This window comes from Cyanistes caeruleus, chromosome 5 (genome assembly GCF_971803275.1).
Source record: "Cyanistes caeruleus chromosome 5, bCyaCae1.hap1.1, whole genome shotgun sequence".
NCBI classification, from domain to species: domain Eukaryota; kingdom Metazoa; phylum Chordata; class Aves; order Passeriformes; family Paridae; genus Cyanistes; species Cyanistes caeruleus.
In genome coordinates, this window is record NC_141705.1 from 7,317,898 (window position 1) to 7,340,926 (window position 23,029).

The 23,029-nt window shown below is 39.2% G+C and overlaps 1 long non-coding RNA gene across 1 annotated transcript in view; it reads left to right on the top strand.

Moving 5' to 3' along the window:
- The window catches only part of LOC147652905 (uncharacterized), a 66,084-nt gene that overhangs the window by 41,734 nt on the left and 1,321 nt on the right, over window positions 1-23,029 (top strand). Inside the window, exons 4-5 of the long non-coding RNA XR_015287049.1 lie at window positions 12,787-12,976; window positions 22,764-22,848. This is a non-coding gene — a long non-coding RNA (uncharacterized LOC147652905). The remainder of the gene's footprint in view (window positions 1-12,786; window positions 12,977-22,763; window positions 22,849-23,029) is intronic.

Sequence of the window (23,029 nt, forward strand, 5' to 3'; positions counted from 1 at the left end):
TATTGCTGGAAAACACACCAGTTTCAGGAGAAAAGCCTCTTGAAGATCCCAAGGTCAGGTCCATATTCTTTAGGGATTTGAAACACTGTGAAAAGTTTGGGACTCAGAAACACTTTTGAAGTCATGGCAGAGGAATACTGCTCTCTAAATACAGATTCTTCTTTCTTCAAGCCCAGTCTGAACTTCATACAGGACATATGTCTTGAGGAAAGGGCTAGGAGTAAAAAATATGAAAGAAATACTTTGAATATTTCTCTTGGGAAAAGAATTGTTGAGTGCTTGAAGCTTATGGGTGTTTAAACTCTATCCAGCACCAGTCTGATGGTCTGTATGGCTTAGAAAGGAAAAAAATTAACTTGGAAAAATAGATAATTCCAGTCAGTAAATTATTCTGCAAAAGCTGGGAAAAAAGACACTACAGTGCCAAGATCCAGATGCATTGCCCAGCACCTAAATTTTCATGGTGATCAGAAGCCATGGGGTGATTTCACCTGGGGTAAGGCAGCCCATTTCTGCCTTCTCTTTCCTACCTGGTTTTGACTTGTGCTGAGGCGTGGTGAGGTTCCTTGTTTAGCTCAAGTACAGAGGATCTCACCAAGGGTAGTGACATCTCTATTCATCTGGGTCTCACTGCATTCTCAGAGTAACCCTCTCCTCAGGATGGGGTCTTTAGGAGGCCAAAATATTACAGGGCTGGAGATTGCTGTTGGCATTTCAGTACGCTAGGGTTGTCTTTTGAGTGAACCCAGCATCGCGGCAGAAAAGTGCAGGGAAACGTGAAACAGCTGGGAGCCAGGGTTATGAAAAGATAAAAGCTGTTAAAAATGTCAGATTGCCTGCCTGGTGCTGGTGGCTACAGGCAGCAGAGCAGAGAGGGGGGGATGCAGAGGGAGGGATGGGGAGGCTCACAGGAGTTGTTTCCCTCCCTTGGTGCAAGGTGGGTTTGTGTGATGGACACACACCATGTGGGGGAAATTCTTCTCTCAGTATGAAATGATTGTCTATTTGTTCTGCTTGTGGAGCTGCCATTAATGCCACTGGGACTCGTGGAAAGAGTTCTGAACGGGAAGCCAAGAGCAACTGTGAGTCAGAGATGAGCAATTTGCCCCATAATGTGAAGGCAGTTTTATGAGCTGTTTATTCAACTTGCTCTGTGCTGAAATTGAAACTCCTCAAAAATGTCCCATTTGTACAGTCACCTGGTCCTGCTGTATCACACAAACATCACTGCTGTGTTTTTTTACTGGGATGTCAGGGTCACAGGACTGCAAAGGGCTTATGTAAAAAGCCCAGGCCACTGGGAAAAAATGAAATGTTCATTCACAGGGCATCATTCTCTTCTCACAACCATTAAATTTCTATAGTTTCAAAGGAATTCCACAGTACAGCAGTAGCTATTTCTAAAAACTTTAAATTTTGATGAACATATACCCAGAACAGGATCATAATATAAAATATGTGGTGGCAAGTGCCTGTGATTTTTCTCATAATAGGGAAGAAAGGGATAACACTTTCCCATGGTACTAACTTCATAGTAAATAATGAAAAATTGCCAATGCTATCAGGGGTTTATGTATGATTTTGTGCCAGATTTAGTGTCTTTTCAAGTATTAAAACACATAAAGTGCAGATTTTGTCCTTTTTTTTCCTTAGAGTTGAATTCACAAAATAATATACATGCAAGTTGATACAAGCAACTAAAAGTTGATCTTATAATAATCATGGAATCATTAACATTGGAAAAGATCTCTAATGTGATTAAGTCCAACCATTAATCTAACACTGATGATAGTTGCTGTCAGTTGTTTTACAGTTATTGGCATGAAGAAAAAGAAAAAAATTCTGAAACTGCCCATTCTCCAAGATGAGATGGAAAAAAGTGTTGGAAGAGTGGGGTTGGATTGAGTGTCAAAAGAGAAACAAAATGGAAAGATAACTGGTGGTAGCTCATCACCAGTATGTGGGATAAAACAGAGGGATTTTACCAGATCTTCATGCATGCAGCACGTAGAATATACAGCTCTAGACTTGAATCACTTTGGTAATCACGAAAGGAGAGATGGTGTTTGGAATGATTCCTGACTGGAGGATAAATGTGCCAAGCTACTATTCCATGATATTGAATGTATTTATTTATGTTGCAGTGATGCAAACAGAGAGTTTTCATTTCAAATGAACGAGGCTGGTGGAATTTGTTACTCTGTGGTGGCTGTGGAGTGGCCTTGGTGTCACAGCCTCTGAGGGCACCTGGATTCAGTCCAGTTCCTGTGCCAGTGGCTGAAAAGACCTGTCTCTCCTATGCCACCACTTATTTCCAGAGTGCCTCAGGCATACAAAGCTCTGTGAGGATCTCTCTCGCTCTCTCTCTCCCTCTCTCTCTCTCTCACTCTCTCTCTCTCTCTCTCTCTCCACCCTGTCTCTCTGGTCCAAAGAACATCCTAATTCCAACACAGAGCAGAAATGAGACTTGTTTTTGCTGTAGCTGTGTTTTCAAATGCCCTGTCAAATGGGGCCAACACTGTTGCAGAAGCTTGCTAGAGGCTTGCCAGGACATGGGGTTTAGGTTAATGCAGCTGCTTGGAAGAATTCTCCCTTTGGAATATATACTGGGCTTTTATTGACTTGGAAAACCACCTTAAATGAGTAAGCACCTTTGTGATCCATTCTAGCCCTTTAACTGTATAAAGGCTACTTCTTAACCATTTTTATCTCTAATTCCAACATTTAAAACTTAGTGTGGGCATGAACTAATCTATTTCAAGTACTTCTGCTTTTCTAGACAGTAAAATTTTCTGGTTTTATGAAATATATTTCTTGTTGTAGATGACTTTTACTTAATTTATTCAACATGGAGAAGTGCAGGTAGGGATTACATACACCAATCTACACACTAATATAGAAATGCTTAAATTTTTGCCCTATCTCAGTAAATGGCTTTCCCTTAAGACTTAATGTTCCTCTTATTTTTCTGTTTTAAAAATTTTGAATTTGTTAAAATTACTGCTAATTTGAATGAGCAATTCTCTTGTACTCTCTCTGAAACCTAATGAAAGACTGTGCAATTAGCAAAGCTCTTTTCCAGTAATAAGTTCATTTTCTCTTCTTGCAGAAATATTGAAGAAAAAATTGCTGTTATGTGATACCATGGTGCAAAGCTTGTGCAGAACATTGTTAACACCTGTATGGAAGATATAAAGTTTCATATTTTAAACCCACATTTGCTGTTTGCCTGTATGTGGGAGCATCTGCTGACTCCAGGAGGTGCTTTTTTTTCTGGGGGAAATCACCTGGTTTGCAAGTGTAACAATTTTGGTGCACTACTAATCTGACTATCATGGAGCAACTTGGTTCTTACAATTTCAAGACAATCTCATTAAATTCCTGCACCTGTTGTGCTTTCGGTGTGCTTTGGAGTACAGAATAGCATGGAAAGATATTTTTCCCTAAAAGGATCCTTTCAGGATCAGAAACATGAGGACAGTGAAATCCTTTAGAATCAGATTTTTTCCTTTCCCCAGATTCAGAGCTTCTAGTGTTTTCTGCAACACCTGTCTGTATTGGATGGAAGTACATTTACAACCTAGAGAAGTAGAACATGGTACCATCAGATAACTGTCCTTAATTCTTTAAAGACATCCAGTCGTGGCTCTAAGGGTACTATGAAAGTATTCAAGCAGCTAAAATACCTGATTTTAGCAGTGGAAAAAGATCTTTATTAAACCTGAAGAATTCACTCAAGTCTTGATCATGGTGGGACCTTCAAGGGTGAGCTAACCTCTCCAAGGTGGAGGGAGGTTTCCTCCCTGAAGATTCCTTGACTCAGCAGCCCATCCACACACCTTGTATACCCACTTTCTCAGCCCACTGAATGCAGTGATGAAAACTTGGAGTATTTGACCTTTTCATCTGATTAAAATGCTTGGTGCTGGGATTAGCTGAATTTGGACACCACCGTGGCATTTTGAATCCAGGATGACTATGAAATATCAATTAAAATGACAGTGACAGGGCTTTTCTTGTACAACTCTTTAATACAAGCTGTAAGACACAGAGGGGCTTGGTGGTTTCTTTGTGGCTCGTTTCTTTCCTACTCCCTGTATTTTCAACTGAGGGGACACGGTCCCCTGCCAGTAGATGCAGGCTATTTAAATGCTCCATTGGAGAGGGATTAAAGTTTATGCAAGGTCACTGGGGATGTGATAATTATAATCACAGGTTTTTGGCTCCACAATGACAGCCATTTGTTATTTTCGCTCGAGTAATTCCTGCAGCTTGGAGCTGTTGACAAGCGTGCACTGATTTACTGGCCCCCCCAGGTCCCAAGGCAGTGTCCGCTCTGAAGTCTGACACCTCTGCCTGGCTCCTGCTGCTTTCAGTATCTTTTCTGCTGCGAGCTGCAATACCGACTGAAAATTGGAGAAAAATATTGTGTTAGTTTATAATGGGATCAGAGAGAGAGAGAGTCGTAGGGTTGCTGAGTTTGTTACTACTCTGCAGCTTCCCCACTCTCCTTCCAGGGCTGAGCATTTGTTTCTGGGTTGTGAGGGGATTAATAAACTACTGATGTGATTTACAGTGTGAGACCATTGGAGTATTTTTGTGGTGGAGAGGCCTTGAGAGCTTGGATGCAAAGATCAAGAGCAAAAAAAATCTATTCTTTTGAGCAGCAGATCTCCCTTCTGTCTCTTCAACCTCCTCCTCTCTCTTTCCCTTTCTTTTTGATTTATGTTGCCTTATTTTGTTTGTTTTTGCAATCAGAGGTAAGAGCATTTTAATATATATTAAATGGTGATAAATTGAGAATAGCTGATGGGTTAGGGCTGATATGACATTTGTCTTTATGGGTGGGGAGATTGATAACTCATGAGTGGCATGAAAAAAATCAAGCAAAATCACTTAATAGGGAATCTGTTTTTTGGAAGAGCATTTTTCTTTTGTGCAGGCGCATGACTGCCATGATAGCTCTTTATATTTTGTTTATTCAGCTTATCTGTGCTTTTCCCAGGCCTCCAATTTCCTTGCTCCTTTCTCTCTCTAAAACATCCCCACATTCCCAATTTACATTTCATGAGTTTAATTCATGACCTTTCTATCTCCCCTGCTGAACCTTCAACACCATTTCGTTCCTTGTCTACAGCTCAAACTCCCCTTTGCTCTTCATGAATATATTTCAAACTCTTGTACATCTGCTCCACCAGCTGTGGCCTCACTTCTGAGCACAAACCAGGTAGGTCCAGGACACTTCCAGATGCCCCCAGAAGAAATGATGGTAGAGGAACAACTGGGAACTCAGTTTAATGCCAGATGTTAATACAGATGTTAATCATTTTCACAAGATGCCTGAGAACTTTGTCTACCAAGCTGTCCATGCCTAGGCCTAGAAGTTTACCCCAGCCTAGCACTGTAGCTTTCTTTCTTCCTGATATAATAAGCTGCTTTTGGATTTGTGTCTGTTTTTTCCTTGACACTATTAATCCTCAGACTTTTTGCTTCTGCCTCTTTCTCAGTACCTGGCCATCTAAGGCTTTTTATAAGATCTCGCCCACTTATCTGCAGGGATTCTTGGTACTGGTGGTTGGTACAAAATAGTCCTTTCCCATCAGCCACCTCAGATTTCCCAAAGCTGTCTTGCTTTCATTTGCTCAGCATGACATTATCCCAGGAAGCTAGGCAAAGAGGAAAGTCTGGCTGACCCTGAGTAACCAGTCTCAGTTTTACTCCCACTCAAATGTCTTGCCAGCTTTCTGCTTGATTTCCATTCAGTTCTCCTCCTCAAAGCAGCAAATAATTTCCTCATTTCTGATGTGAGGAAATAATTCTTATTTTCCAGCTTTTTCCAGTTGTAAACTCTTGAGAGGTTCTGGCATCACTGGTAAGTGCTATATTCCTCTTGACTCTGTCCTCACTCCAAAGTGGCATCCTTTTAAATTTCTAATGGTGAGTTTAAGACAGCTTGCTCACTTTTCAAACCTCCCTCCCTTGACAGCCACTCAGTTTCTTCTTTTGCCTCTTCTTTCTAGTGTGTCGTGGAGTAACAAGGCATCCAGGGAAGTAGTGGAGTCACCATCCCTGAGGTATTTAAAAGACACATATCTGTTGTGCTCAGGGACATGGATTAGTGATGCTCTTGGCACTGTTGTGTTAATGGCTGGACCTGATGATCTTGAATATCTTTTCCAACCTTAGTTATTCTGTGAGTATGGACTATGTATGCTCAACAGAATTTTACTCTTTATTCCTTTAACCCTCTGAGCTTGCTCTGTTGAGTGTTTCCTCTCAATGTTGCACTATAGTTTGCAAAATTTGATTTTTATACGCATGGACTTTCCTCTTCTGGATATGTTTTCTCAATATGTTACTCCAGTATTTTGTATCTTGGGCCATGGGTCTGCTCTCAAGGTGAAAAAACACTTGATTTACCCTGGAAGTTTAATTTAACATTTTCCTCCCATCTGTGGTTTCAGCTCCAGAGCAACAATAACATTTTTAGTTATTTAAATCCTGCTTCAGCAAAGATCCTTATTTGTATTATTACTTTCTGAGCTATTGTAATCTTCCATGTTTATCTCTGCCTGCAAATCTGGCCCCATTTCACTGTGAGCTAATTGAAAGCACTTGCAAAGTTAAGGAAAGTTCAGGAGAAAGGAGGGTTTGCTGTCTCCTTTTTCTTCCAGCAGCATTGAGTGAATTCCTTGGTGTAGAGGTCTTCCTTGGTGTCTTCTTGGTGTCTTTGCCAGAGGCATCAGCAGAACCCACCTGTAAGGCATGTCACATCTGAGGCCAGGTGGGAAGCCACTGCTCTTCTCTGAGTTTGTTTTTGCAATAAAATAAAATGTGAACTTTTAGGCATTTAAATCAAGAAACTCTTCTTAAAAGTGGAAATTTATCACCTGAAGCAAAGTATTTATCACTTAAGCAAAACTGTCTTTTCCAATGCTATGTTATTACGTATAGAAGTTAATGTTGAGGAACAAAGACCTGCCACTGTTGTGCAAAATCACTATATTAAGAACATTATAATGGTAAAACAAATCTTTATGTATTCTAAGATTGTTAAAAATGGTGAATTAATTAGTACCTGTGAATTAGTAGTGTTTTCATCTCAGTAGAAGGAATCTCAAGAAAGGGGTTTAATGGTAGCAGCACTGGTGCTATTTTGTATTGCACAGCTCCTCACCAGGCTGTTTGTGGGCTGCAGCCTGAAATGCTCTCAGGAGCAGCCTTGGCTGTCTTTGCTTGCTCTGATGCAGAGGCAGAGCTGAAATCAGGAGGCACAGGGTGCCCATCACCACCATCAAGAAAATAAACATGTTCCAGCTGATGGAAACCCTTCACTTTGGAGATGAGCGCTCACTGGGGAAGTGGGAGAGTCTTGTAAGTTGGAGGCTGAAAGGGGGCCTGCAGCTCAACCCTGAAAGCCAAAGGGTGGGAGCTAAAGGATAGGGATGGTCAGGGAAGAGCTGTCAGGAAATCACTGCAGTAAGGTGAGAGGGGCAAATGGGAGAAGGAAATGTGGGAGAAAGTGCCTTGAAAATGCACATGCCTGCATATCCAGTTCATGTGGGATTTGGCTTTCAGCATGTAGCAGATATGGGATGATATGTCTTGTGTGAGTTATGCCACTTGCTTTTTAAATCTGTATTTATATATAAATGTCACTGCAAAAAAACCCTCCAGCTTATTTTTGCAGCATTATGGACCGTTTTAAAATCTCATGATTTTGGGGCTGACTTGTATGACTTTTATTGCAAGGAAAGGAGAAAATTCTGCTGTGTGTACATGTCAGACATACTGGTCAAGCTATTTCCCTAATAAATAAATAATAAATGAATAATAAATAAATTTAATAGCACTAAAATTCAGAACAAATTGGAAAAATGTAATGTGCTCAATGTTCCACGTGTTCTGCTGCATTTGGAAGAATAACTTTATTGAGCACTGAATTTTTCAGGTATTCAACCAACTCTTTATTGCACCAGCAAGTGGTAGCAGTTTCTCTTGCCTTGTGGATGTTCTTTTGCTGCTTTTAAGGAATTTAATTTTTAGGAGGCAGATGGTAATAGAAAGCAGATTTGTGGCAGCATTAGCATGAGATGACTTGGGATTTGCCAGAGGAGATGGATGAAAGAATAGCTTCAAGGTGAGCTCCTCTCTAGGACCCTGGAGGATGAATTAGGTAAATAACTTGTAAGTTCCACCGGTATGTAAATGTCATTTTGGCAAATTGTCCTTGTGCACAAGTGGTCAGTGAGTGTACAATTGTAATTGCTAGCTTGTCTCCCAAACATCCAACATCCAATTACCAACATGAATCAAACATACGTGGAAGAGATCTCAGTTTAGACTATGAAGGAGTGCTGTATTCTGGTATTTTAATAGTAACATTATATGTAGGAAAAGATGAGGGTCAGATAATCAGAGGTAGGTGCTGAGCACAACTTTAGCTGTACCATGGACCAACAGGAAGATGATCCACTTTTCAGTATATTAAAAGCTGTTATCAAGAGCACCGTGATCGATTTCTTCTGTTGAACCTCATGCTCAGCAAGAATTGATTAGGAAGTAATAGACTTCAATGAACTGAAGAAAATTTAAGATTTACTTTAGAAAGAGCTTTCTAACTGTAAGGACTGGTAACAATGCAACAGCTGAGTTATTGAATCCCCATAGCTGCAGTCTTTCACTTTCTTAGAGTGAGAAATGGTGGGATACCTGTTCCTGGACTGGAACAAATAAAAGGGTTAGATTGTTTATTTTTTCTTTGCTTTGTTTCATTCCTGCAATCATGATCTAAACTTAATATTCAGTACCTTTCTCACCTCCTAAACTTCCATGCATAAAGTTCTCTACGTTTTATTCCCTGACTGACACCTTTTTTACAATTTACACAGGTTCTTCACCCTTCTCCTGTTTTTGTAGGTCTGGTTCTGGGAAAATGATGTTTGGTCCAATTCTGCTTCATTCCCCAGTGCAGCTGTGCTGGCAAAGTAAGCCTTCCACCAACTCCTTAGTCCTGAGTGATACAGTACAGATGAACAGTGCTATATAAATGTAAATTTCAATTCATTCCCTTCATTTATTCAACAAGCTCTCAACACAACCTTGTCATTTCAATTTTTCACACTTTTTTGTGGGGGTCCTCTGTCTCGGTGAAGTCTCATTTCCTCAGCCCAGTGCCAAAGGTGACTAGGCTGTATTAGAATTTGCAGTCACTTTCTTTTTTAAGTGGTCAGATGTAATAAGAAGCAGGAGGAAGCCAGTTGCAGCCTTTTGTAACCTTTTCCTTGGATTCATTAACCAGGCCCTAGCTGAACAGGTAGTGGGGCCACCTCTACCACTGTACAGGTATAAGTATGTGCCCTGTTAGCTTTCAAACTTTGCTAAGCGATGTACTTTAATACTGTTCAATGTAAATACTCAAAAAATATTTACATAGGAAATACTAAGAATTAAAACTCCTCATGGTGGGGAGGGAAATGCATTACAGAAAAATTAACTTTTACACCATCACCCCTTTCCATTACTGCCAGAAAGAAAAGATACTTCTGCTTTTGCCATTCTGCCCGGGACTTTTCCTTCCAGAGATAGTTTGAATATAGATTTTGCAGGTGAAAGTGTCCTTGTATGTACTTACACAGATTTTTTTCTAAGACATACCCATTCTTACTTCAGCAGCAGCTTCCCAAATAGTTAATATTACCACATTCAAGAAGAAAAGGATGAAAAAATGAAAGGATGTCCACAGTCCCCCATTGTATTCTGGCCATTTCATATTTCTACATTGCGGTCTAAGTGCAAAAGAGCCCTCTGGCAGTTAAAATGTTATTTTCACTGATATGACTGGCTGTTATTAAATCACTTTTACAATGTTTTTGGAGTCTTTTTTCCCTATCTGGCCTATTTGCACCTTGTCTCTTGACATTCTTCCAAACACTTTAAGGTACCTCACTAAGTTTGGTTTCACACCAAGTATAGTTTATCCATTTGTCCTTACAAAGGTTAAGAAAAATAAGAAAATAATTTTCAACTCTGTAAGGCTCAGAAGTAAGATGTTGGAAAAGTGTCTCTAGGAGATGGTAGAATATGTTATGTCATGACATTATATAATGTATATATAGGCTGGTCAATTTGCAGCCCTTCGTAGAAGCTGCACAATTTTATATAAGATGTATATGTTAATACCACAAGAATCCACATTTGGAGACTCCAAATGTTGAGCTAGAATTACTTGATTTTGACCTGCTTTAACACAGTGTCTAATTCAGAATAGAATTTCTCTACCATCTCCCAGAGACAGTTTTCCAACATCTTACTTCTGAGCCTTACAGAGTTGAAAATTATCTTCTTATTTGTCTTAACCTCTCATGCAATCTCCCCTTCTGTCTCTGCCTCTTGTATTAATTTTTTTCTTTACACTCTCTTAACTTCCTTCTGCAATCTTTCTAGTCCTCCTCTCTATCTAATGTTTTATAGCTTGCAAATGCCTCTTTCTTAACCTTAATTACTTTTTGCACTTCCTACTCCTAGTGTATTTATTGCTTGATAGCACACATAAGCCTTGGCATATATTCATTTATCTTTGAATGTTTCCCATGTGCTTTTGGTTCATTTGGTAGCAGTTCTGTACCTCAGTTAGAAGGCTGTGGGTTCAAGATTCACCCCAATATTAGGAGTGTTTCTTGGGGGCTCATCCTGCAGTGGATTTATAGCTTTTGGATACTGGTGATTTCAGGCAGTACCTTCCATAGGCATTTCTTCTGCACAGCTCTGCTGCTTGCCAAGTTACTCAGGCAGGTAAAAGTTAAAGACTCTACTGCATTTCATGGAAAGAATAAGAAAACTAGTTATCTTGGTTAGTACAAAATGTTTCCATGGCTGTCACTGTACATGTATTGTTAGCTTCTACATTTGTTGGTTTTTGTTATTAGAAACTTGTGACATTTAATCAGTTAATTAAACATCTTGATAGTTGTTTCTTATGTAGGGGTGTTACAAAGAAATAAGTAATTTATTGAACCCTGTTTAAAAGGCAACAACCCAGGGATAAGAGCCTCATGTGTTAATCTTTTGGACCAGCTATCCCTCCTGGTGTTTATTAAAAAATAAACCTTGATTCAAATTACAGTGTAGGTATTGGACTTACCATGTTCTCATTTGCTAACACAAGAGATTGATGCTCTGCCTTCTTAAAGCAACTTCAAATTCATAACTCTATTAAAATTTTCAGACTTATCTGAGTTTAGACCTACCTCAGTGGTTTTACATCAGAACAGTCAGAACCATGAGCAGTTTTACTTCACACTATTTTGTAGTAATAGACAAGATGGAGGACCTGAAATGGTCTCATTCTCTGTGGTTTTTGTTATTTATAACTGCCTCTGACCTACCAGGTTTTTTTCCCTCCCTTCTATGCCATCAAGTAATATTGCTAAATTCTATGCTCTAATGATAAGGTTGGTTTATTATAATATTATGGTCTTTTTTCCTAAATAATAATAATAATAATAATAATAATAATAATAATAATAATAATAAAGTATTACTACGGTCCTTTGTGTTCTTTTCTGAAGAATTCATCTTTGTGCAATTCACATTTGCACAAAGAATTTGTCCCATTTGCACGCTTACCTCTACCTCTGGTTGGAAAGGGTGTTACTGGAGAAAAGCTGCATTACAGAAAATTGCACCATAAAATAGCCATCCATATCCTGGTCAGACCCATGTCTGACAAAATGGTATGTAATGTTCATGGCAGGTGGATGTTAACTAAGATTTGCTACGGAGTTTTGGGTATGTCTGCTCTGGATTTTATACTGACTTCTATGGGAGAAGAAACATGGATTTTAAGTCACAAAATTAGCGGATAGAGAAGGTCAATTGCTACTCATTATTATGTTGCTGCTGTTTACTGTCCTTGTAGAAAGCCACAGAAAATCTGATGAATATATTTTTAATTATGTTTTGTTATAGTAAATGGCACCCAAACTGCTTCTGATGATGTTACCCATCAATTTAGTGGAAGATAACCCACGGAAACAAAAATAAAAACTGAGTTGGAAATCTACAGTTGATTTATAAATTGTCTGCTAAAGGCAATTTGCTGTCTTTGTCTGCTGCATTTACCCAATTGCTGCTGAAACTAATTGCTCTTTTCTGGGCATTCTTTAAAGAAAAAAAAAAAAAATCCAACACCACACAGCAAAATAAACAAAAACGTGTGCCAATGTGAAACAGCAAATTGTAATCAGAGCTCCCTGCTAATTATCGGCTGCTTATCGAAGAATCGTGTCCAACACGCAAATGTAATTGCAAATGACAACACGAACACGGCTATGACAAGCACAAGGTGGAACATTTTCAAGCACATAGAGAGCTCTGGCAGTGTCAAGGTCTTTTTCAGGTCAGATCCCCAGCAGCTGATCTAGTTCTGTGCTGAGGGTGATTCAAAGGTTAAATCTTATACCAAAGGGCTGTTCTGGTCAGACACATAATTGGAATAACAAAGTCAATATATGTTGCTGGTTGTGGGACACAATCTTCATTTGATCTCTCACACGGCAGATTAATTAAGTGTTATCAATTAATGGCCTGGTAAAAGTGAACACCCTGTTAGTCAGTTTTCCAAGTAGTGTCAAGCATATGCAAGCCCTGGGGGGGGAAGGAGAGGTGGGGGAATCACCCCTTCACTGCTTTGTAAGAGCTGGAGAACAAAAATAACATAGACTATAGATTGCAAAAGTAAAACTAAATAATTATAGATGTTTGCCATTGGTTCTCTTTTTACAGTGACTCTGAGCTTTGTGTGGAACTGTGCTTGATTCAATCAGGCGCTCACCAAATCCTTTTGTGAGAAATACATTATCCTACGCCAGCAAGCAAAGTGAGGAGCTGGGAGATGTGATGCCTTTGAGCACCAAGGGACAGTACCTGGAGGAACAATATGATGGCTTTCCTTCACCCTCTTGTGACTGCTCAGGTGAGCAAGTGCTCATTGCTGTCAATAATTGAGGGTGCCAATGCATAGGTTTGCCATGTCTAAGGTGCTCACCAGAGAGAGGTCACAAATATGTTTCTAAGCTTGGTGTAAAGAACAGCTCTTTGTGTGGTGTTTCATTGGGTTTGTTTTTTTTATTTTAACCTATCTAATAAATTTTGCATTTCTAGGATTTTAGGAGTTGATTAAAGTTGAAAAATAGCATTAAATAACTCAAGTACATGAAAGCATCTAATCTGAACTTGCATTTATTGGAGAAGTGTTTTGGGCATAAAGCAATGGATCTTCAGCCCCTGCAGCAACAACTAGTAGAGCTAAAATACAAATAGTCTTTGCTGCTCTACCTTATCAAAAACCTGCTTAATTTTGTAAGTGCAATCCCAGAACTTGCTCAGGTGTGAAAGGGCTTTCAGGTTGCCTGCAAATACGAACTGCAGAGATCCATTACTTAGAGGTTGTCTAAAGGATGTTTGTTAAATGTTATCAATGGCTCTTAATGTAAATTTTCCTGATAGTAGTAATGCCTTTAGGAATTTGGCATTTTTAGTCCTTGCAACAACTACAACAACAAAAAAGATAGGATTTGTCTCCATGTATGTCAAGAACTGATGCTCTTAGAGACGTCTGAGTGGCTGCACAAATAGATGGACTTGGCTTAGAATAAAGTCTTTCTCTTTCAAGGTGAAACACATACCATTTTATTTCAAGGTAGTTTCACATGTTGCACAATGATGTTCCAGTTACAGGTATCCTACGTTTCATGCAAATATTTGGAGACAGAAAAAAATATACACCAGTTCAGACTAGAGGGAAACAGATGTGACATGTAGCCTGAAGAGGGTTGGGCTGAAGAATGAGGAACTTCTGGGTTTGGGTTTTTATTTGCTTTTCAGTAATTTCATTTATTGGAGTTTTTTGACCAACGAGTGGATATAATTGTAGATCAAAAGAGGTTCTAGGTGTCAGATGATGAAAAGGATGTAGTATCTAACTGTTCTTAAGACAACTTTCATTGTCCTTTTCCTTCCTCTGAATTGTGTCTGTTTCATTAAATTGTGTTGTTTTCTTGCATCCTCATGGGTTTGAATTTTGCCCGCCCTGGTTCCTGATTTTTCAGATTTTCCAAGATTTTTTGATTCCCCCAAAAACCCCATGTTGGATGTCTTTCCAGAGCTTCTGTAGGTCTATATTTTGGGTCATGGGTGCTTAGCACGTTTTGTAGGGTTTGGCTATTAGGGCCTGCCCAGCTGAATGGGTTGCACAGAGCCTTTACTGCACATTCCAAAGAGAACAAAAAGTTTGAAGCATTCCCAGCACGCAAAGAGCAGAGACCAAATGACCCATGGCACGCCTGGCACAATTGTCCATATTCCTCCATGGGCAAAGAGAAATCTTTGGGACTACCAAGCCAGTAGAGTTAGAACATTCTAAACTATCCAATTTAAGGGTCTGGGTTCTCTGATGGCCTGAAGCAGAACATATCCTCCCACCACACAGTGGCTGCTCTAAGTGATTGATGATGGCCAAGCAATGGTAGGGGAATGGTTTCATCACAACTATTCTCTCTAAGACAATTTAACTCTTGCTGAATTGCTTACCTTCACAGACTCCCTATAACCCTTTTGGTCACTGAGAAATGTACGTGCTTCACCGTAATTTTCATTATATTTCTTGATAGAACAATTTGTAATAAAATCACTTCTAAAAATGCACTTCCAAGTTGCAGTTCTATTTTTAAGGCAGAATAATCTTCCTCAGTTTTGTCTCCATGATTAAGCATCTCAGTTTATTTTATGTATTTTTTCATTCTTTTGCTTTAACATAAGCAAAAGAAACAGTTCCCAAAACCTTCACTTTTCAAAAACATTTTGACATGTGATTTACTGAAGTTATCAGATGAATTTCAGAAGAAATATATGTCTTCTTGCCTTCCTATAATACTATGTGTAATAGCTGTGACTGTCTGTGTTTTTTCACATTGATAAGATGAAGAATGTAGAATTTCTGCAGTTTCCACTTGTTTTTGGGACAAAAGGGATAATACCTTTTTTCTGTAGCATTTGCCACTTTCCTGTGCTGCTCACAGCTAACTCCTTCTCCCTGCTGTTGGCTTGTTTCATTGGCCACATCCACAAGGCAGAATCTGTCAGCACCCAGATAATGTTGTCACCTCTGCAAGCATGTTTCCTGCTGACATTTCAGTATTGATAGAGAGAATGGCTGGAGCATCTGTGCACAAATTCCTGCCACATTGATGTCAGGTTGTCCAGGTTGGAATGAAAACCAGATGGGGATGATGTGGGTAGGGGTCTTCTCCTTGTTTTACAAAATGGGCTAAATTGCAGGTGGATGTGTTTCCAGTAGTGGCAGAGCAAAGCCAGACTCACAAGTATTTGCAGGCCGTTGAGGTAAGAAAATACTGAAGGTTGGTGCCAGGCACATTCTTAGCAATTGCAGAGTCCTAAAGACACTGAAATTTGCTGCTTCTGAGCCCCTGGAAAAGGCTTTGTAGTCAGTCAGCAAAAACAACAAGCAGCAGTACCAAAACCCTTTTGTTGGAATGTTTTTCAGGTCTTACATTTATGGTGTCATGGTGGGCTTTTTGCCAAGAACTTCCACATTTTAGGATAGGAAATGTTCTGCTAAGCTTCTCTCAACAACCTTGTCTGAGATCCAGAGCTGCAGCTGAAAATGCTCCACTGTGATATTTTCTGTACAGCTTGAGGGATGCTTTTTGAAGCATAGGAAATACTTGGTGCTTTTGAGTGAAGGCCTTGACCCTTGCTGCAAGCTGATGAGTGTAGATGTATGTAATTTCCCCTTCTCAAGCCACTTCATGGGTGAGGATGCTCCCTCAGCATCTGCTGTGCTCCTTTGAAAGTGCTCCTTTGAAAATGGCACTACAAATAAAGAAAAGCTTTTCCAGCAACATGAGACAGAAGCACTGTTGTCCATGGAGAAGAATATCACAAAAGGAGGATTTATATATTGTTTAAGCAGGAGATCCTTCACTTAGGACTCTTACTGTCTGTCACACCTTCTCTGTTTTCTACTCTGCCACATCACAGCCTTTACTACAGATTTTCTTTAGGAAAGTAAAATTCAGTCTTCTTATTTTTGCCTGAAGCAAATTAATTGGCAATGTGAGCAACAGAAAAGTTCATCTTTATGTCAAAAGCACAAAGACCTCCCCTGTCAGAGCAATGCAAATCTCTGAGTTATAGACATAGAGCAAAAAGATGGACAAAAAGAGAGATAAGGTCTTATGTGAAGCAACATCTCCTATTTTCTGTTTATCTGAAAATTTTTTTGATTGCTCCAGCAAGGTCACATCCCCCTGCCGAATTAGAAATGGTCAGTTTTAATTAATTTTCTACCAAGAAAGCTGGATTTTTGATAGGAACTTAATTACTTTTGAAAGAAAACTTTAAACATGCCAGCCACAAGTTCTGAAAGTAAATGGTGAATATTTTCTTTCCAGTACCTAAAAGAAGGTCTAACTGTAATCTGACAAAACCTGCCTTGGTTCAAGAAGCTCTGCTGCCTGCAGGCATTTGTCTCAGTGGTGGTAGCTGGCTGCTTGTCTGGATATGTACAACTCCATAGGAGACAGGTTCTGGGGAGTAATTGTTCCCCCTAATGAGCTGGCATATATTTGTGCTGCCAAAATTATACTATTTTAATAGAAAAACAACCCAACATCTCACATTTCTATTGATTCCTAGAAGTACCCTCTATACTGAGTTTCACTGATGTCACTGCTGCTCTTCTTGCACTGGGATGCTATTTCATCCAAGAAATACTGGGAGAATCCCTGTTAACCTCTGCAAACCACTCACAGCTGTGCTTGGGCAGAATGAGGAGGCTGCATGACTCAATTGGCACTTTACATCATCTTACTCTTTATAAGAGTAGAGATGTGTAGAGATGTTCCTCATCTCCAGTTTTGGGACAACAACCTGAATTTAAGCTTAACAACAATTTTTTACTGGGAATGAAATTACCATTAAGAAGGAAAATTCCTCTGGTATCCTTAAAACTGCACTGGAAGTGCAGAGCCACAGTGTTTCTGTGATGTTCTGTTCTGTTTGAAATGCTCTAAAAGTAGACAGAGCCTGAAGTTGCTTCCCAAGTTGGTTTACTTAAACTATTTCAAGTGCCTTTATGCAAACTCTTACACAAATGTAAACCTTGCATATATTGCTTCAGCTTAAATGGATTCCTTTCTGACTTAAGCCAAACTGAAATAAGCCAGGTTCAAATTGATTTAATATTGTCCATGTGGATTTGCAATGGTGTGACTAAATTGATTTAAGAACCTTCCTTCAGTTAAATGAATGCAACTTTTTTTACAGTCGGTTCTAAGTGTCCTGAGATCTGGGGCTAAAATTCAGTTTTCTACTGTGTGTTCAAAGAATTCCACTTGGTCTGTCTTCTGAGTAAAAGGAAGAGTTTGCCCTCCAATGATCTGAAGTCTTACATCAACACAAAATATCAGTGTCCTTTTACATGATCATGTATTTTGTGTTCTGACTGATGGAGAAAGACAGTATTGTACAAGTACCTAGGGGAAAAAAAAGAAAATTTAATCTTAGGGTTTTGACTGTGGCACCTTTTAATTAATGATCAGGTGACAATGACCAAACATAATAGAGAGGATGCATAACTTCAAAGTAAAATAGATGTGGTCAGACTAATGATACAAACTACCTCTTTAATTCTGTATTCTGAATTCACACAAATAATTTAGATTTCTTATACTTTGTTGTACTGTAAGGGGAGATGCATCCAGTTTAATTGTGTCCCATTGATTTTTTTTACCTTTTGTGAAATAAGCCTTGTTTGGCATAATGAAACTTTTGTTTTCTGCAGCTCTTCTACATTGTCTCTTTTAAAAAATTCACCATTTACTCCTCTGCACTGAGCAAAAATCTTTCCTTAAAAATGAGGAAAGCACAATACCCTCTATTTCTGAAATCATTAGAATTGACTTTTAGACAATCAATGTGTTAAATGATGTAATTATCCAATGGTCCTTTCCCCACTTAAACCAGTTTGAAAGTTAAAGGTTTGTTTTAGATCAATTCCAAGCACTTTGTGTGCAAATTGCACAACTGCCTTTTCCTTAACGTATCACACAAATCCAATAGTGGCACGTCCATGTAAAATGGTTCTCAGATGAGAGTTACTCAGTAATTCTGAGTAAGAATATGAACTTGTCTAATGATGGAGAAAAGCTCTGACTCCTGAAAATAATATTTTTATGCCAGACACAGGTGAGACAGAAGTTACTGGCAATGATTCCACTGATTTAGGAGCCGTCAGTTTTTCTTTTGTAGGTGTAGAACACAGAGCAGTTTTGGGACTGTCCTAGACTCCGGGGCACACTTTGTAGTGTAGATGCAGTGCCTGCATTTGACACCAAGCCATGGTGTGATAAATGTCACCCTCAGAGTCTTCAGCTTTCTTGGCAGAAGGTCACTGGTTTCTTCAGGAAGGTGCTTGGGACACAACCCAGCCATCCCCAAGGACTGGTGCTGCTTCAGGCATCCTCAGAGAAGCTGCTGGTGGCTGTCAGCTCTGGTACCAGATCCATGGGGCACCTGCAGCCACCAGGAGCAGCACTGGGAGGCATGTGGGACTTATGTCTGCATTTTGACTGGAGAAAGTGAGCCCTTGCTGAGGGCTCTGGCTCTTCTGTTCTGCTGCAGCACACACCTCAGGTGTGAGGTGCTGCCATAGGGTGAGTGCAAGAAACGTGATGAAGGCTATCCAAATGACATTTGTGGCACCAGGTGAGTCCACAAAGAATGTGTCTAGCCAGCTGTGCCCCAGCCAGCTGAATTTCCCTGGTGTAAGCTCCCTGGGGAACAACAGAGAAGTGGCCCCTGCCTGGCTTCACCACCAGGTCTCATCTGTCCCACCTCCCCACTGACAGGTTCCTCTTTTCTGCTGCAAAGTCAGCTCTTAGTACAAAAACAGCGCTGCCTTGAGCAGGTGCCAGTCTAGTCTCAGGTGCCACTTGGGTGCAAGTGACAACAGGACTGCTGGGAGGTGAAAGCCCACATTTCATGGTGGGCTCACACATGCAGAGTTCTTAGTGCAGCACAAAGCTTGGTCTGAAAAGAGAATGTCACCCACCTTGAACAACTAAGACAATGGGGATCTGTGTGCCTCAAATTGCTTTAGATGGCAGGAAGCTGTCAGTTAATTAGACATTAAAGACTAGATACAAAGAAGGCAAAAATAATCTTGAGTTAAAAATATATGGTACTCATTGTGTATGTTTTTATTTATTTAGATTTTGTTATTGAAACATGAGTTGTCAATTATCTAGCATGTGTCTTATTGACTGAGAGGAATAACCTTTACATTGTGTTTGATGCATTGTAAAGAAAATACATAGAAGTAAATAATGTGGAAAGAAAGATTTTCATGGCTTCATTAGCATAGACTAACAAAGGCCCAGGCCTGCATAATACTCTACCCTTGGCTTCACAGAATTGTGCATAAAATTAGACCCCAACCTACCAGGCACATCTTACAGAGCTGTGTCTGAACTTGAGTTTTGTGCACTGAAAACTCATATCTTTTGCATGTGAAAAATACCTCATATGAAGTATGATGAGAATCTCAACTTTTGTATTTTTTTCCTAGTTTTATATGCACACTTACTGCATAATCCTAAAATTGCAATAATATCCTGCCCCTCTTTAATAGATATATTAATTATATTTCTCCCCCTTAATGGGCTGCTCACTATATGGTTTGGGGACACAAAAGTAAATTTTAAAATCAATTATACAATTACATATGTAGCAATAACAGAGCACAGAGCTAATCGTCTTTGGGTCAGGACTGTAACCTTCTCATAATGCAGGTTTCATTAGGGTAAGGTCTATTATTGCAGAGAATTACAGAAATAATGGGAGTGGGTGTATTCAGCAAGAAATAACAAATGAGGGTCTCTCCTAGATAAGAGAAGCTGTTTGCTGGCTGCAGTGTGATAGCAGGCCCCTATAGTGTATGTAAATTGATAGGGTCAACTTCCTTTGGTGTATGCAATGCACAGTGTACAAGAATTAATTTCTGTATCGTCCTGGAGAATGGCAGGAGGAGGGCTTCCAATTATCACTCATCACTGGATACAACTGAGCTGAACCACAGAGCCAAGAGTATGAAATAGGCTGCAAGGAGACATCTGAGATGGGCTGAACATTCGTAGTACAGCACTCTTGAGGCATTATGTGCTTAACGCTTTCTGTTATCTCCAGGATTTGCAGCAGAAGTGAAAGTTGCCTTTGCACATTGGTGTGCCTTTGAACAATTTGCTTCCAAATATTATTTGCAAAATAAAAATTTGTTTGACTTGCAAAAATATTCACCATTCTAGTAAACACATGTGAGATTAGTTTTACAACAGCTGGTAAAATGAGCTTAAACACTTAGACTCTGCCTTTGTTTCACAAATCACAAATCACATTCACAGGAATGTGATTTTTATGCCAGGTAAAGGATATACTCTTCAAAAGCACATAAACATCAAAACTTTGAATATTTTTGTTCTAGATATAGGAAGCTGATGTTCATATATCTTTGAGGTTCTGGAAGCACACAGTCAATTCAGCATTAATGATCTTATAACCATCTATGGTTGTAAAATAACCATTATATAATAATCTTATAACATCTATGGGTTCATAGATGCCCTGCAGCTTGCCCAGCTGCTGACCTACCAGCCCAGGTTCTGGCAACCATCAGAGAAAGCAGCTTCCCTTCAAAGTGAGGCACTTCCTTCTCCTGGTGCATTGGGATGGCAAATCCTTTCCCTTTTCCAGGTGAAAAATTCCTGGTAGAGAATGCAAAATCCCCGCTTCAGAGTTTGTCATGCCCCAGCTGCTTATGGTATCTCTGTGGGGTTAAGGTGCCACACTGATGGTGTGACACAAGGGATGCTTAGCCCTGTTTACATCCAAAAATTCAGAAACCTTAGCACAGGGGTTATAGGCTGTTGTAAAAATACCTAGAGTGTAAACAAGGATAAATTTAATTAAATTTTAATAGTGCTTGCTATTAAATTCCTTGCACTGCCTTTCTGCGTTGTCTTGATGCAGTGTAACTGCTTAGTAATTACCTGTGGTGTTTGTTAATGCTGCCTCCAAGCAGCATGCATGGCAAAAATTTGATTTCATATTTAAAGAATTAGACAATGTGTCTGTGATTCCTGGACAGCTCTGAGTTGCCAAAAAGCGATGATTTGAAATTATATTTCCAGGAGTGAATTCACTATCACATTGTAAGGCTATCATTATCTCTTAGTAGTTAATTAATGAGAAGAAAAGAGGCCCTATGTCAGTTTTTTGGGAATTTCTGGCAAACTTCCCCTCACTCTGAAATGATCAAACTGATGCTTTGGCCAAAAAGACATAGTCTTCTCTCCTTCATCACAATCCATCTAAATGGATTCCATCCAGCTAAAAGTCAGGTCTCTCATTTGATATCTGCTCTATTACAGCACCTTGCTGAATCAGCTGAAAGGATGCTCTTAATCTGACAAAACAAGGTGTTCTCTCAATCTTGGAAACAGCTGAGGTTTAAAAGATGCAATGTGAATAAGTAGATTTTTGGAAAGCAAAGAGGCTTAAGGATTTAGGTTAAGTTCAGCAAATAAAAATACCTTTCTGTAACAGAGCTTTATGCAGCAGCATAAACACATGACACTATCTATATTAATATTCACAACATAGTTGTAATGAGATATATATAATTTAGCTCCCCCCCCAATATAGGTATGTATTTTACACAACTGTGGTTTATTGCAGCAGAAAAAAAAGATAACTCATGAAAAAGTTTCTCATGAAGCCTAAATTTAAAAATATTTAAACCAAACAACATTTAAATATGTACTTAATTTTGAATACATTTCACTACTCCTTCATTTCAGTGAAATTATTCCCATGCTTAAAATTAGAAATGTACTTAGATGTCCACTTAAATTTGGGCCTAAGTTGTTAATTTTCCAATCAATTGATTTTTATTTTCGGTATTAGGCCATAACAAATAGATTTTTTCTCATCAAATGTGAAAAATTAAATAAAATTTAAAGCTGTGATCCCGGTGGTTTGGAACAGTAATGTTCAGAGTTTTTCAAAAAGCAAAATTAAAGATACACCCAACATGTGCAGGTCTTTTTAATCTATAACTATCTGCAAATCACTTGCTAAACCCACTTTAGCTATAAATGCAGCGAAAATAGCTAAATACACTTGTTTAGAGAGCTTAGTATAACTTAATCCCAGCATCTTTTTATAGCGTCCCAAAATACTTTGCAACACAGAGTCAAGGTTTTCTTTTCTAAAGGTCTTATTATGGAGAAAGTTAATTTCACTTTGAAGTCAGAGGCCTTACCTCCCCAGCTGCATTTCCAGCCCTCTGACAGCCCCATTCAGCTGGGCCCGCTGATATGTTGTAGAGATTTGAAAGTAAAGAATTGCAAGGAGTGCAATTTAATCCCAAAGTCATTACCTAAATGCTGAGATAGGATGGGGATTACCACCAATGTAAATGAGATATGAGACAGCCAATGGATTAGGGGACCCTTTCTTTAGGATGACTTCAGCAAATAGGCTAAGATAAGGAAATCTTTGTAATTACATGGAGCTACACTGGTCAATTCTGACTTTTAAATACCGCGGTGCTGGAGAAAAGGAGAAAAACCCTACATATGTTATTCTGTGCAATATTAAGTAATTCCTTTCTGATTCTACAGAATCAATAGAAGAACATCACGCCAAATGAAAAGATGAGGGCTGCCTACATGTCCTTTTGTGACTGGTATCGTTCCATCATTTTTGGTAATATCATTTCCAAATTAAATTTTATGGTCCATTACATACTAGCTCAAACACTTTTCTAATGGAATCTTAAATGGAACTGACTTGCTTTGCGTGGGGTTTGTCTCTCAGTTAAGATGTTATTTAGTTCTAATTATCAGATAATGAACTCAGGAAATTTAATTTTTAATATTTATATGTC